Raw genomic sequence first — 14,147 nt, 5'->3', positions numbered from 1 at the left:
ATATAGTTTATGTGTGTGTTACCCCTGGGGACCCTGACGTAGATGTGGGATCCTCTTCATGCTAAGTAGAACTTCATGGCCTTGTGGTTAGGACCATGTGTAGTGTGAAGGTCTTCTCATCAGTGGCCAGAGCTGGACCATCGTGAGGAATGGTGACCAGATGGTGGTAGGACTTGGTGGAACATATTAGAATAGAAGTGACTGAAGACCTGGACACATGGTGGCCTTCCACCTGGTGTATTGGCCATGGTTCACCTCACTATCTGATACACCATAGATGTCCTGGATGGGAAGACACATTTAGGTCTTGAGATAGGTCTAAAGGAGATGTAGTTTGTCTTCTGTAGTTCAGCTTCAAGACTTGGCCCAAGCTCGAGCCTGAAGACCCAATCTTGCAGCATTGAAGGAATGTATATAGACGTTCCCCTACTTAAGGACCCCCGACTTTCAGACCACCCCTAGTTACAGACGGACCCCTCTGCCCACCATAACCTCTGGTGAAGCTCTCTGATGCTTTACTTTGGATCAGCTGTAAGGTGTCTGTAATGAAGCTTTATGGATAATCCTTGGTCCCATTACAGCAACAAAATTTTGAAACTCCAATTGTCACTGGGGCAAAAAAAAAATTTGTCTAGAACTACAATTATAAAGTATACAGTTCCGACTTACATACAAACTCAACTTAAGAACAAACCTATGGACCCTATCTTGTACATAACCCGGGGACTGCCTGTAATCCCATTTGTTCTATTACTTCTGTTTGGATCTACTTTGTATAACACTTTTTACGTAGTCAGACTTCAGGACTCTCCACGTTTTTTCAGTACTTGAGTAAAGGTCACGTTACGTTTCGGTGTGTACTTTCCTCACCCACAGCCGAGCCCGGATAGCTCAGTCGGTAGAGCATCAGACTTTTAATCTGAGGGTCCAGGGTTCAAGTCCCTGTTTGGGCGGAAGATTTTATTTCCACAGCAAGTTAATAAACGAGAATTGTGTGAAAAGTAACGTTATATCCTAATATTATGTCTACGTAGATGTGATGTTTCTGTATAATACAGGGTTTCATTTGGGAAATAGTTTGGAGGGTGAAGGAAAACCATATGTGTTCTGACTGTGTTGGGGTCAGAGGTTTATTATCTTAGGGGAGTGTATAGCAACATAGACAATAGTCACTATAACAGGGGAAACAGACCCTGCATCTACCGCCAGGGCAGACTGTATGACATACTAAACTATAATACTAAAACACTAGGGCCATATGTGACTTTTAGGCTCCAATATTTAAACTATGTACAGCACAAATAATCTGATCCTGTATATATGGGCACAGTACAGTACTACTACTCCTATCCTGTATATATGGGCACAGCACAGTACTACTACTCCTATCCTGTATATATGGGCACAGCACAGTACTACTACTCCTATCCTGTATATATGGGCACAGCACAGTACTACTACTCCTATCCTGTATATATGGGCACAGCACAGTACTACTACTCCTATCCTGTATATATAGACACAGCACAGTACTACTACCCCTATCCTGTATATATGGGATCAGCACAGTACTACTACTCCTATCCTGTATATATGGGCACAGCACAGTACTACTACTCCTATCCTGTATATACGGGCACAGCACAGTACTACTACTCCTATCCTGTATATATGGGCAGAGCACAGTACTGCTACTCCTATCCTGTATATATGGGCAGAGCACAGTACTACTACTCCTATCCTGTATATATGGGCAGAGCACAGTACTATTGTACCCAGGACAGTTTCAGACCTCTTATTTTCTAGATCTCTGCTTGCTGTCCTTCTATAGAAAACCTCCAGTGGATAGAAACCTGTCCGTGGTCAGATGCATGCGCTGTATCACACGGCTCTGATAACTCTCTGTGATATTAAATTTTGTTATGCTTTAAACCGCCTGCGGGGGAGCTGTGACATACAACCCCTTTAAAGCTGGCAACAGACCCCAAATCTTCGCTTAGCCCGTACTTCAAGCCTTAATTCCCCCCTGTCTGTTCCTGCTATTAGAACATAAGGCAGACATTAGACTGGACATTATGGGCTGGGTTCTCCCCTAAACCTAATGTCATAGAACAACTAGGATATAAAATCCAGGATTACTAGACATTACCAGATGTCACCAGCAGGGGTCACTGTCATACCGGATTTTTCAAGCCGCTGGTTTGGCCGGAGGTCCATGATATGTTCATAAGCAGAAGTGAAGTGTAAATCTAATCCTGTGGTCCAGCAACTCAAACCACAATCGTCTCATCCAAGACATGGACCATATGGATTTCACATCATATCATTGCTGTGCTGCACAATCCGGGGTAAAATATGAAGACACTTAATACTCCAATAAGAAGAATTAATAATCAAAACCACAAATATGATCCTGCAGCCACAAAATACTTCACTATGAATATAGGCCACGGCACACAAGCGCCACAACAGAAATATCACTCCCTGTTCTGTCTACAGAAGGCCTGTACCACGTGTAGCATATTGCGTGAGTATATAGGTGAGTATTGTGGGGCACTGTGACTATTTGCTACTGTGAGGGCAATGCAACTATAATGGCTACTGTTGGGCACTGTTATATTGGCTACTGTGGGGCAGGTACTGAGACTATTGCCTTCTTTAGGGAACTGTTACTATATTGTCTTCTGAGGAGCATTGTCATTATATTGGTTTATGTGGGGGAGCTGTGACTATTGGCTACTGTGGGGCAAGCACTTATATTAGCTACTCGTGAGCACTGTAACTATGTTGGCTACTTTATCAGCACTCTGACAATGGATTGTGATAATGCTAGGCAGTGTGATTATTTGGCTACTGTGGGGGAACTGTTACTCTATTGGCTACTGAGGAGCAATGTAACAATATTGGTTTATGTGGGGGAGCTGTGACTATTGTCTACTATGGGACAAGCACTAATATTGGCTACTGTGGGGCAATGTTACTATATTGGCTACTGATGAGCACTGTAACTATGTTGGCTACTTTAGGAGTACTCTGACAATGGATTGGGATGATATTAGGCAGTGTGATTACTGGCTGCTGTGGGGGAACTGTTACTATATTTTCTACTGTAGTGCACTATTAATATATTGGCTGCTTTGACTGTTGGCTACTGTGGGCTGCTGTTACTTTATTGGCTACTATACATCACTATTACCCTATTGGCTACTGTGGCTGCACTGTGACTATTCATTTATCCATAACAAACCATAGGGGGGATTATAGTTTCTTACTAGTAGTGTCTATAGGGTCTTCTCTTAAACCTCTTGCATCCATATGCACACAGGAAACACTACAACACAGTTTGGTAATTTCAGTAATAGACGTGTATTTAAAGTGCCAATCCATAGTTACATACATAGCAGTAGACAGCAATTTTTTACGTATTGATAAATCTGAACTTCATCCTTGTGTAGGGCAGTAATCACGTCCTTATTACATTGGATAGGATATTAGCTACTGTGGCACCCTGTGAATATATTGGCTACAGTGGAGGAACTATTTTGGTAACTGTGGAGGAGGCACTGTGATTTTCAGATACTGTTATTCTATTGGCTACTGTGGGGCACTATCACTTTTTTGGGTACTGTGGAGCATTGGTACTATATGGGCTACTGTTTTACAGGAACTTTGTTTATTGGCTACTGTGGGGCACTAGTAATACATTGGCTAATATATGGGCTAATGTGGATGTTTTGTGACTTTTGGCTTTTGTTGGGCAGAATATTCTGTCAAATAAAAAATTTTCTTGACAAAAAAGGCGAATATTTAGATGCTGTCCATAGGAGAAAGTCCTAAACCCCATCATATTCAGTCTGAGCTCTGTTCTTAACTCCACTGCTCCACCTGTTGGCAACTTTGAAAATGGTGGAAAACTGCGACAAGTCCATGTTCACACCAGAACAGTTTTCTTTAGATGTATAGAAACTGCATTAGGATTGTATAAAGGACATAGTTTTACCCCTGATTAGGTGTTCGGTAGGAGATATATATGGTCAGGTAACTATGTACAGTTTTATATACACATATTACATCCCTTTATGCTATTTGCCTGATATTTACGATGTTTCACATAGTTTATATAAAATGACATTTATGTGTGACAATGTTTGATTGGGCGCAAATGAATGTAGCACTTCTGGAATGGAATATGTATAATGGTTAGGGTGCAATGTATATGTTACTACAACACGTCCATAAATTTGACATATACACATGATCCCATTTTTACCTACCCCTAAATATGGAGACATAGTGCTGGGACCTGGAAGAAACCTACAAGGGTACACTGATCAGGCTACGCCCGACTACTGGATTTTATACTTTACATGCAGGGTTTACATGAAGCAAACAGTTTTGGAGTGAACACAGGCCTGTCCAGGTTTTCCACTATTCCCAAAGTTAAACAGGTGAAGAATCTCATTAAACTTTATTGGATTTTATTAAGGAGTCAAGCTCAAAATTAGTAAGAGGAACTACTGTGTGACAAGCACTACTAGTACATTGGCTATTGTGAGCTTATATTAATATGTTTGCTACTGTGGAGCACACTTACTATACTGGCTGCTGTGGGGCATTGTGCTTATATTGGCCATTTGGGGGCACTGCGACTATACTGGCTATTGTGGGGCAATGTGACGGTTGGCTATTGTGGTAAAACAGCAGCTATATTGATTACAGGGAAGGGCACTGTTCTATATTCCCCAATACAATGTTATGCATTATAGGGGATTTCTATAATAATAATAATAATAATAATAATAATAATAATAATAATATTTTTTATAATTATTATTTTTATAATTATTTTTATAATAGAAACCACCCCCTATAATTCTTAACACTGCAGGGGCTCAATTTATTATACAAATATACACTCACCGGCCACTTTATTAGGTACACCTGTCCAACTGCTCGTTAACACTTAATTTCTAATCAGCCAATCACATGGCGGCAACTCAGTGCATTTAGGCATGTAGACATGGTCAAGACAATCTCCTGCTGTTCAAACCGAGCATCAGTATGGGGAAGAAAGGTGATTTGTGGCCTGTGAACGTGGCATGGTTGTTGGTGCCAGAAGGGCTGGTCTGAGTATTTCAGAAACTGCTGATCTAGTGGGATTTTCACGCACAACCATCTCTAGGGTTTACAGAGAATGGTCCGAAAAAGAAAAAACATCCAGTGAGCGGCAGTTCTGTGGACGGAAATGCCTTGTTGATGCCAGAGGTCAGAGGAGAATGGGCAGACTGGTTCCAGCTGATAGAAAGGCAACAGTGACTCAAATCGCCACCCGTTACAACCAAGGTAGGCAGAAGAGCATCTCTGAACACACAGTACGTCGAACTTTGAGGCAGATGGGCTACAGCAGCAGAAGACCACACCGGGTGCCACTCCTTTCAGCTAAGAACAGGAAACTGAGGCTACAATTTGCACAAGCTCATCGAAATTGCACAGTAGAAGATTGGAAAAACGTTGCCTGGTCTGATGAGTCTCGATTTCTGCTGCGACATTCGGATGGTAGGGTCAGAATTTGGCGTCAACAACATGAAAGCATGGATCCATCCTGCCTTGTATCAACGGTTCAGGCTGGTGGTGCTGGTGTCATGGTGTCTTTGGGCCCCTTGGTACAACGCCACAGCCTACCTGAGTATTGTTGCTGCCCATGTCCATCCCTTTATGAGCACAATGTACCCTGTAACATCTGATGGCTACTTTCAGCAGGATAATGCGCCATGTCATAAAGCTGGAATCATCTCAGACTGGTTTCTTGAACATGACAATGAGGTCACTGGACACAAATGGCCTCCACAGTCACCAGATCTCAATCCAATAGAGCATCTTTGGGATGTGGTGGAACGGGAGATTCGCATCATGGATGTGCAGCCGACAAATCTGCGGCAACTGTGTGATGCCATCATGTCAATATGGACCAAAATCTCTGAGGAGCTTCCAGCACCTTGTTGTATCTATGCCACGAAGAATTGAGGCAGTTCTGAAGGCAAAAGGGGGTCCAACCTGTTACTAGCATGGTGTACCTAATAAAGTGGCCGGTGAGTGTATATATATAGGTGCACAGTGTGGTCAGCTGTGTTGTGACTAATTTAGGGGTACTTATTATAAACTGTATGCAGGACAGCACAGTGTGGTCAGTTGTAGTGTAAACTGTATATATATATTATATGTGGGGGGGCACAGTGTGGTCAATTGTAGTGTGAAGGGTTTATATGATATTTGTGGGAGCACAGTGTGATCAGTTGTAGTGTAAACTATATATATTATATTTGTGGGAGCACAGTGTGGTCAGTTGTAGTGTAAACTGTATATATATATATTATATGTGGGGGCACAGTGTGGTCAATTGTAGTGTGAAGGGTTTATATGATATTTGTGGGGGTACAGTGTGGTCAGCTTTGATATGAGGGGTTTAAATGATATTTGTGGTATAGTTAGTTGTGATTAAATGGATATAGGGGTATATATGCTATATGCAGGGGCACAGTGTGGTCAGTTGTGGTGTGAGGAGCAAATATCATATATATGGGGCACAGTGTGGTCAGTTGTATTGTGAGGGGTATGTATGAAATGTGCAAGTATAATGTGGTTAGTTGTGCTTCGAGGGGTATATATGATATTTGTGGAGAATATAGTTATAGTTCCATTAAATGGTTAAGAGTTTACATAATGTAATGTCTCATACTCCGGGCCGGGTTGTTGTAAAAGCCTTGTCAGCTTTTTCCAATGGGGAAAAAAAAAAGACCCTGAAAAATGAATAATTTAAAGAGGCTGAGGTCATGTGCTAAATTATGGGGTTTGTGTCCCAGAAATTCTTCCCTTTAGCCACGGCCAGACATAAATATAGGTTTTCCCAATTCTGAAGTGATGAGATATGTTGTACATGGTGTAAGAACTACACATGTGAAATGGGGGTTGATAGATTGGAGAAGAAGGTAGTGGGGTGTCAGGTTTCTAGTCTGCGTACAATGCCGCGTTTTCCACATCGCTGGGCCCCATCCTCCCTCCTGGATACATATTATAACCCCAACATTTACTTCTTAATGTGACTGTAGGTTTTATTTTACTCATCCAGACAAGGTTGTTCACTAAGAAGGATCAAATTTCTGGTGCAAATTTTGGCAAAAAGATGACCTAATACCCAGGGCTATGACATGTCCTTTTGTTCATCTTGTTCACCAGCTCTGGCCATAAGGTTCCTATCTCAGAAAAGTAGAAGAGTTTTCCAGACTCGAAGTATCTGTAGATCCTTCAAAATCCTCATAGGACCTACCTAGTCCTCACTCAATCCTTTCCCGACACACTCTTTTTCCAAAATAAAACGTAACTACCCGGATGGTAGAGGGTAGAACATCACACAAACCCCAAATTTCTTCTTCCAGGGCAGTGTCAGTGAGCTGCAACAATCATCTTGGATTCTCAAACATCAATGAATCCCAAACCTCTCCTACTGACCTGGACAATCACAGATTTCGGTTGTGTCCCATTATGGAGTTGAATCGAAGATCGGCTCTGAGCTCCATCTCTGCTGTTTGTATTGATGGGTGGAAGGGGCACCTGCCGATCTCAGACCTTCATATAGAACCCTCCTCCCGGGAGGAGAAAAGGCTGCAGGACAAATGGAAAGGTTAGTATTTTTTTACAACATTTTTATTAGTAGCCTCAGGATTTGAACAGAAAAAGAAAGAACTTACCTCAGTCCTTAGTTTTGGTTCTCCAGTCTGACTATGTTGTTGTACAGAGGCTAACAGTTTAAAGGGGGGGGGGGGTATTTTGGAAGCATTCTAGTTTTATTTAGAGTTAGTCAAATATTCGGAAACCCCTGCTATATACCGTTCAATAGAAACCTTCAGGTTACTGGTAGTAACCAATGATTGGAGCATCCGAGGACATCTCAGGAGCCTGAGGAGGTGAGGACACTTGTGGCTTTCTGGTACCATTGTAGGCTGCATGGTTGTCCGAATGAAAAAATGGAGCACTGAATTGATTTGTTAACATCTGAGAATGACATTTACCGTCTAATGTGATGAGAAGATTTTCTCAGATCTGTGAGGACATGGAAACAAGGGGGAGAAGCCGCAGGACGAAAACCACATCTACATCATGAAATCTGGGGCTTTGCCATCTTTGTGGATTTCATTCTTGGAAATATTTTTTTTTGCTTGTTAGTCCTAATAAAACTTTGAGTTGTCTCCTGTAGTGGCCTCAATCGAGTTAGGGGTCTCATAATGTGGATGAGCAGAGGACATCCAAGCTTCTTTCAACTATCTGCTCAGCACCTTGTTGGGTTTAGGTAGAGGATCTGAATCCTAGTATCAAAGGTTGAAAAAGAAATCTAACCTATTATTTTTCAGTGTTGATTATGAGGAACACCAAAAAAAAACATAAGGCTTATGCCAATTAGTCCATAATGGGGAAATAATCCTGACTCTAAATATGTCGGCCAGAAAAATGTGGCCAATCAAATTCCTGTATGTGATTTTTCTTTTGCTTAAAAAAATTAGATTGGGGCCCCAAAAAAAGGGACATATTCCCCCAATAGCACAGACCCAGTGACGACAAAGTCTTCAAATGGAGAACCACACATAAGACTGAGGGAACATTGAGGTGGGAAACCATGTTGGACCATGTCGGACCCCCATTCCTGTGATTCATTTGATTGCTCAACAACGAACGGTTGCCTCTAAAGAGGTTTGAGTACTAAGGTCTTAATTTCATGGAAAACACTTATTCCCTATCCCTAGGACATGGGTTACGCATCAGATCACTTAGGTTCGGGCCACTTCGGACATCCAACTTGAGAATGAAGGTCCACAATTCCCCACAAGTCCTTCATCTTCTAGTCTTTTTCCGGTTTGAGAGGATAATACTTATCCCCTAACCTTGTACACGTTTTGGTAATTTTTTTTACCTATCAGGAACACACATACAGTTTGCCACTTTTAAATAAAGTTATTCGAAGGATGTGTCTTAATTCCTGACTAGATGGAGATACAAGAAATAAGTGTAGTAGTGTAGTATTCAGTGTGCATCCATATTTACCCAAAAAGCAGCCATAGCTTAGGCCTACAGAGATAAGCCCCACACTAACGACCTACATAGTTGGTATGAAATATGCACATTGGGCGTATGACAAAAACAAGATGTGAACACCGTCTTACTCAATAATGTGAACTATTGTGCTATATGCTTAAGACCTGCAGAAGCATGGCATAACCACGTCCCTTTAAGAAGAACATAATATATGTTTCTCATCTTCCTGTAAATTACACAGGACGGCGACCACATGTGATATTTGAGGTTGGATCCGCCCAAGCCGATCTTGCTGACATATTAACATGTTATTAGGCTTATGAGCTATGATCCCACAGACAAACACGGGCACAGAACCAAACTAAGCAGAGACTTCTATGTAAAGGGTATGAAAACTTACACAGTCACATTGTTTTACCCTTTTTATCCTTATAAATTTACCATTGGTGTAAGTAGATTATTTGCACAACACAAGCCCATCCTACGAGTGCCAACCATTAGTACACAATAGGAGTTCCAACTACAAGCCCCACATCGGAGTGCCAACCCAAAGACCTGAGAGGACTACTCACTACAAGCCTACCACAGAATTTCCAACCACAGATCCACCATCAGAGTACAAGCTTACAATATTAGTGCCAAACCCACCATAGGAGTGCCAACCATAAAGCCATATAGTAGTGCCACAAAGTAGTAAGGGCTAGGAGCCATGCTTCTACTCAAAAAAGTCACAAACCCCATAAGAGTCCACAGCACCCAATAACATTGGACATGGCCAACTATCAGCCATATTGCCTCTGCTGGCCTTCCACATTGCCCTATAGCAGTGCCACCCATTGTCCCTACTGGGCCACTAACTTCCTCCAAAATGGCCATCCTCTTGGAAGAGTTGGCAAATCTCTCAGGCATGGTAGAAGCTTCACGAGACCTTCTGTAACTCGGAGCCTCACGACCATTTCGGTACTAGGATGTTGTTGCAGAGGAGGATGCATATTTTTGTAAAAAAAAAATTTCAATAATGTAGAAACACGTTGAGTTGGCAAATATTATTATCCCTCAGTCGCCTTAAATCTTCTGGCACCCGGACTGTATCACGTATTAGGTCCCAAATATTCATGGTCTATAGGCCGCACCATTAACATACCGTGGACGATCAGCCATATATAAATGTATACATCTTCCATATATTACATTAATGCTTTGAGGATTTTCATGGCGACTCATCCTGTGCCAACTATGTAAATTCAGTATTACAGTTGAAAGAGAAGCTCATGTCCAGCTGCCAGCATGGAGGGGTTGGGCGCACGCAGTCGTAGTGAGGGGTGGGGGAGCAGCTGATGGGTACAGCTGGGAATTCACTGTGAAGATATATATATAACTTATACTATCATCCAGGCCAATGCAGACAGATGCTTGGGGATGCTAAATTTTAGAAAGAAGGAAAACGCGTTCAGTAGCAAAAAGGAAGCACCACAAATGGTCCTCATCCCACTCATAATGGACAATTGGACCTTGTAGAGCAGAAGATATTAGCAGTAATATATTTTAAATAATAATACAAAAACCTAAAACAATATAGTTAGTTCTCATAGTTTTGGCCAATGGACGTCGAAACTGAAGACATCAGTGCAGGGGTGTACTTAGGAAAGGCTGGGCCTGGGCCAGGTTCCTGATCCCTTTTAGCTGGTTTCCCGGAGTATACAGGTATACTTTGAATAGTTTCTCAATAAGATACAGATATTCCGTGAATATTAAATAAGATGAATATATTCCTGTTCTCTATTGTTCTTTGTATTTTATGTATAAGTTGAATATGTAGTTTATGTATACGCTGAATATGTATAAATTAGACTAGAGGACGGACGCTGATCATGCCCCGGGAGAAGCTGTGAGGCGAAACCCTGGGTCGGGCAGAGATTGGCGTCCTCGTGGAAAAAAAATTTGATATGCGCATTTTTACCTTTTTATTGAATGGAGGAGACTGGGACAGAAGTGAAAATATAGCGGTTTCTTGTCTGAATGGTGACTTATTCCTGAAAGTGATCTCTCGTGTTTGGACTGGTGTACAAATAAGGAGGAACTGTGCATTAATCGATGTCGGGATTATGAGCTCCGGTCATTTGAAAAATTGTTTCTACTGGACTACTAAATATTGGATGATCGCTGGATTCATCTAGGTCCTTGTGAATAGCTCGTAGGACAGAAGGTGCAGCACCGTCTATTATATGTTATTTCCTAGATGAGCCACCAATCTAAAGTAGCTTACTGCAGTATTTGGAGAACTTCTATGTGGTTCCAGAATGTTGAGAATTTGCAATTCCAAGACCCAGTTTTCAGAATTCCATTTGTCCTGCACGAAAATTCAACCCTTGTTCTGCAGATGCTTATTTTTTATAGCATGCTACAGATATACTGAAAATTAGGAATACAATATACACAAAGCATAAACACCATTTCCTTATGGTTCCAAGTTGCATGTAGGTCCATATTGCATGTACTCACTGTGGATATGCAGAGAAAAAGGGAGGGGGACAGAGAGAAACAGCGCTATCTAGTGCGAGATTATCCTTAGTTTCAGGGTGCTCTTGAGTAAGAGGTACTCTTGGGTGAGATTGGGTACTCACCTTTGCTGGTTGTGCTAGAGACAGGCACAACGCTGGGTCAGGCATATGTGATGAGTAACCGCTGCCGCATCCCCACCCTCGGCCCAAGGTTGGGTAACAAGAGCGTATAGCAAATGGGCTGGAGGGTAGGTCACTGGTTGTACCACCCTATGTGTAAAAATGGGACGTCAGAAAGGCGCTGGTCATCAGGGGTAAAAGGTTTCCTTTTATTCAGAGATATTTTGGACAACGCGTTTCGCACTACGACGAGTGCTTCCTCAGGTCTAGGCTTGTTGTGCTGGAGTGGTGCAACAATCTTGATTACTCGTTGTAGTGTGAAACGCGTTGTCCAATCCTTTTACCCCTGATGACCAGCGCCTTTCTGAAGACCCATTTTTACACATAGGGTGGTACAACCAGTGACCTACCCTCCAGCCCATATTGCATGGACGTTACAGACCAAAAGTTTGGACATACCTTTTCATTCAAAGCATTTTCTGTATTTTCATAACTCTAAAAATTGTAAATGAAAGGCATCAAAACTATGAATTAACACATGTGGAATTATCTGCTTAAAAATTTTTATCTGTGAAAAAATTGAAAATATGTCTTATATTCTAGGTTCTTCAAAGTAGCCACCTTTTGCTCTGATTACTGCTTGAACACTCTTGGCTTCTCTTGATGAGCTTCAAGAGGCAGTCACCTGAAATGGTCTTCCAACAGTATTGAAGGAGTTCCCAGAGATGCCTAACACTTGCGGTCCAGCTCACCCCAAACCATCTTGATTGGATTCACGTCTGGTGACTGTGGAGGCCAGGTCATCTGGCATAGCACCACATCACGCTCCTTCTTGGTAAATAGCCCTTACACAGCCTGAAGGTGTGTTTGGGGTCATTGTCCTTTTGTTCACCACCGTGAAGCACCTTCTCCTCCATGCTTCACGGTGGTAAGTAGGCATGTAGAGTCCATTCCCTCACCTTTTCTGCATTGCAGAAAGACACGGTGGTTGGAACCAAAGATCCCAAATTTGGACTCATCAAACCAAAGCTCAGATTTCCACTGGTCTAATGTCCAATCCTTGTGTTCTTTTGCCCAAACAAGTCTCTTGTGCTTGTTGCCGGTCCTAAACAGTGGTTTCCTAGCAGGTATGTTACCATGAAGGCTGCTGCACACAGTCTCCTCTTACCAGTTGTTGTAGAGATGTGTCTGCTGATAGACCTCTGTGCGGCAGTGACCTGGTCTCTATTCTGATCTGCTGTTACCTGTGATTTCTGAGGCTGGTGACGCGGATGAATTTATCCTCCGCAGCAGAGGTGACTCTTATCCTCCGCAGCAGAAGTGCTCTTTGGTCCTCCTTTCCTGGGTCGGTCCTCATGTCATCCAGTTTCTTTGTAGTGCTTGATGGTTTTTGCAACTGCACTTGGGGACACTTTCAAAGTTTTCCCAATTTTTCGGACTGACAAACCTTCATTTCTGATGGCCACTCGTTTTCCTTTACAGAGCTGCTTCTAGCCATAATACAAATTCTACCAGTCTCTTCAGTAGGACGATCAGCTGTGTATCCACCTGACTTCTGTACAACACAACCAATGGCCCCAACCCCATTTATAAGGCAAGAAATCCCACTTATTACCCCTGACAGGGCACAACCTGTGATGTGAAGAACATTTCAGGTGACTACCTCTTGTATCTCATCAAGAGAATGCCAAGAGTGTGCAAAGCAGTAATCACAGCAAAATGAGCTTTGAATATAAGACATATTTTCAGTTGTTTCACACTTTTTTGTTAAGTCTATTATTCCACATGTGATAATTCATAGTTTTGATGCCTTCAGTGTAAATCTAATATTTTTAAAGTTATAAAAATACAGAAAACTCTTTGAATGAGAAGCCGTGTCCAAACTTTTGGTCTGTACTGTAGGTGCATGTAACTAAAGTAAAAGTAACCAATACAACACATACATTATTACACTAGAGGTCTTTAGCCATGTTCTCCTGTCAACTTAACCTTCAAAGTGAATATGAAATATGGAAGGTGACCACATTTAGGACTGGATAAATGTTAGTGAGAGGCCCCTGAGCAAGAAAATGTCTGGCACGTTCTTCTTCTCAATACCAATGTCACATGCATGGGCGATGAAATTACATTACGTAAGGGTTGTCAGGTCTTGGTGGTCTCGCCAGGATCGGATGACAATGTCATGGGTATGAGGGCTTGGCTCTCTGCATTGAAATACTCCTTGACTGCCCCTTCCCTCCTCCTACAGCTTTCACTCAGAGCAGAGGGGAGGGGCAGTGGAGCAGTTCATTGCAGAGAGCACGCCCCCAATGCACTTAAAGAATATTACTCAATTATTCACATACACAGAGGAATTATTAAACTACTCTGCAGGGTTAACAAGCAGGCCCGGCCTGAGTGGCTTCATATGATGGCAAAGATATGAAGGGCATGCAATATAAG

The sequence above is a fragment of the Engystomops pustulosus genome, chromosome 4 (genome assembly GCF_040894005.1).
Source record: "Engystomops pustulosus chromosome 4, aEngPut4.maternal, whole genome shotgun sequence".
In the NCBI taxonomy this organism is placed as follows: domain Eukaryota; kingdom Metazoa; phylum Chordata; class Amphibia; order Anura; family Leptodactylidae; genus Engystomops; species Engystomops pustulosus.
Note: the sequence above shows the minus strand (reverse complement) of the source record.